Raw genomic sequence first — 5541 nt, 5'->3', positions numbered from 1 at the left:
GGGGGTGTACCATATTTCAGAGATTTTCATAATTATTTTAGTTTATTATAGTACTAGCAGATGAGCTCGGCGTTGCTTGTTTATTATTTCGATTATTTCTATATTGAAGAGAAAATTCTTTGCAAGAAATTGGTAAATTTTCACGATTTAACACTATCGAAAAGCCTTAGAAACCGGTATCCATAATGATTATTTGTTTCTTAGAAATCACGAATGAGTTTAAATGATTAATTAATAAATATAAATGCGTTTAATTCTGTTCACATGTTAATTAATATAGAAATAAAAGTATTTTTACCATGATATTCTGTAATTTAAAAAATTTTAAATGGCTATTTCCAATTCTCTATAACCACATAAATATATAATGCATTTAATATATTTAACAGCATTCTTTAAGTATTTATGTAACTACTAATAATAAATTACAAATAACAGAATGTCACATTTTACATTCTTCTACTTAAATTATGAGTTAATACTTGTACACGTATAAAGCGACTGTTCCATATCTGTATCATTTCATTTTATACATTATCGATTTGCTTCTAATTATATATTCGGAAATTCATTTCCTTATGGCACGTTAAGTAATTGAAATAGCTTGGACATTAATAACGATATAGACAACAGTTCGATAGAAATGTATACTAGAGTACTGTGTTATATAAAGAATACGGTTGCTTGTGTTCTATACGAATACAAAATTTGAATCAAAGCCATTCACAATGGGAGATGAATGCTTATATTGTTCCCTCTTACCGTCCATGTCTCTATCCTATATATTTGGGGGCTTATTCTTCGAGCCTTGCAATTGCAGGCCACAGAACAAGGCTAAGGCTATGCGAATTTACATGCTATTCGTGCAAGGTATATACATAGCACACTTCATTCTATTAAGTATCCAGCTTTTCCCAACAGATAGAACAATTGGGTGCAGTGCCACACACAGCTTGACCGAAAAACAAAGCATGCCATTTGTTAGATCCCTACTTTTGTCAGTTGCATTTTTTAGTGCTGTCCTTCACAAAGCCGGACGAAATCAGAATATACCGCTTAACCAAAAGCTGTCGAGTTACGCAGGCGAAAGAGAAAAACTATTGCGATATCAGAAAATAATTCATCTTTGGGTAGGAAGCGCATTTTTCATCTTAGCTATTATCATGACAATTACAATATCGAAAATCCTTGGTACAAAAATCGAACAAGTCAGTGGTTATTGGCGTAGTGTAATTTGCAGCGTTTTCCTCAACACATGCGTAATATACGAGTGCAGCTTGATGTTAGTTACAATAATAGTGTTTGGTGTGACGTGTTTCGCTGTCAAAGAAAGATTCGATGCGCTGTTATTTGAATTACAATTTGCAAAAGTTAATTGTCCCAAACAAGAAATTGATAATTTAATAGCCAAACATGCAGAACTTTGCGATCTTCTAGACGATATTAATGACAAGAAAAATGAATACTTTCTTTTTTTTTACGAAATGAGCATTACGATTGTGTCAATTTGTTTCTACACTACTTTATTCCGGATAGTTATCACTAATGTGTACATAATGACCATAGCTGTTACAACTTTGATAGTTATAAGCTTGACGTTTTTGGCATTTGCAGTTTCAAGACTAGCAGCATCCGTAAGTATCAGTTATAATTTTTTTATTAATTATAACGGATAAGAATCGCGTTCTTTTATAACGAATGTGTTACTTACTAATGTAATAACCGTATTAAATATATTCGAAATTATAAATTAAATAATATATTCGTTACTGATTGAAATGTTTGTTAGAGATGACGCAATGAGTATATTTAATTGTAAATTTGTGAAAACGGAAAACAACAATATGTATTATCTTTAAAATTTATTATCTAATACTTCAGCATATCACTCAGCTGCTCAGGTAGAATATAACAATTCATAGCAAGGGTAGCATGAATGGTACTGTACAACATTAGGATTATTACATAAATGTAATTGTGTGGTAGAAATTAATAGCATTTCCTGAATATATTTCATTGATATTATATAAAATAGTAATAATAATATATTGCCTAGGCTTATGATTCATTCCAAGAAATTAGAAGATTGGGAGCTTACTCTCGACGTTTAGAGCATAAATTAAAGGTAAGACAATTGACGATCGTGATTGAAAACGCTTATACTATTAACCAGAATATATTTGTATAGATGTTGAATTTCATGAAGAAATTTCGTGAAGAAGAAATCGGATTCAATTGTGGAGACTGCTTTATAATGTCGAAAGATTGTCCCGTTAAGGTAAACATAATCCATAATCCATCGCACTGGGATAATAATTATTATGAGCATTCTGATAATAACATAAATAGAAATATAATTTATATACTTTCAGATGTTCCAAAGTTTTTACACTATATTTGACATGCTCTTACAAATCCGTGATATTTTAGGCGGAAAAGAAGATAAATGCAACACCTCTGCTTACAATTTAACTGCATCTAAATCATAGATTAATCCATAATATTTCATTTCTTAAATTCTTCACATTTTAAGCACAAAATACAGTTAAGTTACTAAGTTAATTCTCTAATTGTCTAAGTTAATGTAATATACTGAATAAAAGAGAAAAAGTAGCTTAAATAGAAAAATGTATATATTATTCTACTTGTCACATATCTAAAAAAATTCATTGATTGTAAGTGTTTAATAAATATTTATAATTAGGAAAATTTATATTAATGTCATGTATAATTATAATAGATAATAATTAATTTAGTAAATATACTATTGAAACCGTATTACAAAAATTACTTTTGTAAAAATGCGCAGCCTTTTAATTTTTATATAATATTCTCCTATAATAGGATGCACGAACCAAAATTGTTAATATCTTGGATATTATTATGTATGCATTTATTTCCAATGCATTTAAAAGTTGCAAACTTACATTTGTCGTGTCTGTGATAAGTACTTTAACTTATAAAATACTAATATGTACTGTACATAGATTCGTAATAGCGTATATACGAAGAGTTAATTATTGCAATATTTACTATCGATAATACTGATACAATAGAAACGGGCTGCAGCTTTTAATCGTATGTAAAATCTTTTGCCACTGAATAATGGTTTTGGTAGTCACATCTTCTCGCATAGATATTGATATTTTTATAATCATTTTTAATTGGTCCTGTTGACTGTTGTAATTCGTAACGACAGGAACAACTTTTTAATTATTCCGGTTACTTTTCTAACCACGTAAAAGCGGTTCTTTGGAAGAAAAAAGTAAATTGTTATGTCCTTCAAATCCAACATTTACTAGAGTTCAAGAATTACTCAGAAACAATTAGTTCTCAGATGGTTTATTTATATGCATTCGGGATCAAACTCTTGCAAATTCCTCTTCAGTCTGCAAAGTTAAAATCGTTTTGTAAATTTACAAATAAAATGTATTTAACAAAGATATGAAATAAATTACAAATGTACAATTTGATCTGTGCGATGTCTGTTTTGAAATATCATATTGAATATTTTCTACATTCTTTATAACTTTTTGGCCATTGTTGGCAGGTTTTCTAACTCCTCGGTTTCAATAGAGGGAAGAATACTATCAATAATATCAGAACTTTGTAAACTAGTTTTAGGCTCAATACCAAATAAGTTTCAATAAGGTGATTTGCCAATTAATGAATGATACGATGCAATTTTTCACATTACACAAATAATACCTAATCATTTATTTTGTCGAATTATTGTCGTGCATCTAAGATCTAACCATATTTTCGACATCTTGATTATTGCGTTGTATTTAACAGAGTGCTTGCGAGAGAGAGAGTTTATATTGGATCGCGTTTTGAGATAAATACCTGATGGATTTTCTAGTTGTCGCGTTCAAACTACGAAAGTTCGTTTTCGGTAGTTTGGTGGGGTTGTTGTGTGGAGAGATCGGGAATAGGTGCTATCTTAAAACAGAGATTTAGCAATATTCATTGTTGGAGGAGTCTTTGTACAGAGAATTGGCAACGTAACCGTTAAGATAATATAAAAGGTCTTGAACTGACTAGTACATTAGAGGCATTGATGATGACTATCCTTAGGGACCGGATGGTGACTCCTTACCTCGGGATGAACTAAGCGGCAACTGACACTTTGGCCGTCAATTATGCTATTAGCACGATATCCCCCGTCTAAGAGGTCAGCAGGCTAGGGAAATGTGTTTTTTTTTTTTTTTTTTTCTGTTGAGAAAGTGTAAGTAGAGATTCTGTCAGGAGTAGATGACAACAATTATTGAAAATGTATGACGAATTTTGTTAAAGTTTGGATTCTCACATTGTAGTTTTTCTTGTAACTCAGCAATTTACATTCCTAACTCTTCTACTTTATTTAAATAGGGCTTTTCATCATCTATGACCCCAATAATGCTATATCGATCGGCAGTAAATCCTTCTATAGTTTTTCGCTTAATGCTCTCTGTCGCACTTGATTAAATGTTGCCAGTTCTCAGGATGTTACTTGTTGTTGTATCCTGTTATTTATTCCATTCAAAAACTGTATTTTGAGTCTCTCATCTAATTCTCTACTATGGATTTTTGTATAATCATGGCTTCTGCTGCATTTTTTCCTACTTGCGGGATCTCAATTTTAGTAGCGAGAGACTGGAGTCTAACGGCATAAGTGTGAACATTTTTTCGTTCTTGACGAACACATGAAATTTATTTAATCTAAGAGAATATGGAATCCTCTCAAAGCGTTCTATCATAATTCGTTTAAATTCCTTGTAGTCTTCTATTTCCTAAATTTGCCTATCTTTTTTTGTGAATTTCCATGAAATTCCAGTTAGCTTTAGTTTTGGAAACATTTGAGTCTTTGTCCGTGCTAATTTTGAAACATCAGTCAGTGACTCGAAGAATTTGCCTCTGCGTGGACTGCTTGGGTCAACTAAATGTGATGGAAGCAATAGGACTAAATTTCCTATTTTCTCCTAAAGTGGCTTGTAGGTTTTCTTTTATTTTCTAATTTCACTAACTCATAATTAAATTTAAATATCTACCACTCAAGAGAATGCCTCAAAATATTCGAAAGATAAAAACCTGTATACCAAGGACAAAAATATGTTTATGATGACCACCCTGTTTATTTTGGGAAACCTATCGTTTGAAAACTATGTAGGTTGTCTTTATTCCAATTATTTCCATTTGGTTACTTAACATCACTCCTTTACCATCAATTCGCTTTCTTTTTTTAAATAACGACTTTGCGGACACTGCTATCGATCGTTGCCCCTGAATGTTGCTTCATCCCACTCATGACACCAAATTGTGAGAAAATCAGCAAGGGGGTTTATACCTTCTAGTAGTTAGAACCGTTAATTCTACTCACTGCGTAAACCAATGGTTTTTTCGATATGTGTCATCGGAATCTCTCGATCGTAAAGACATCAGGACTGATACAAGCAAGGGTAGAAGTATACCTTGAGAAACAAAACATCTGAAAAGTAAAACAATTTAACATCAATTGATTTTCGTTAATGACTGTGTTATTCCATTGAGACCTAAGGCAAT

The sequence above is a fragment of the Centruroides sculpturatus genome, unplaced genomic scaffold (genome assembly GCF_000671375.1).
Source record: "Centruroides sculpturatus isolate CEXI.00-Female unplaced genomic scaffold, Cexi_2.0 scaffold857, whole genome shotgun sequence".
NCBI classification, from domain to species: domain Eukaryota; kingdom Metazoa; phylum Arthropoda; class Arachnida; order Scorpiones; family Buthidae; genus Centruroides; species Centruroides sculpturatus.
The sequence above is the reverse complement of the archived record's forward strand: the minus strand, read 5'-3'. Positions refer to the sequence as shown.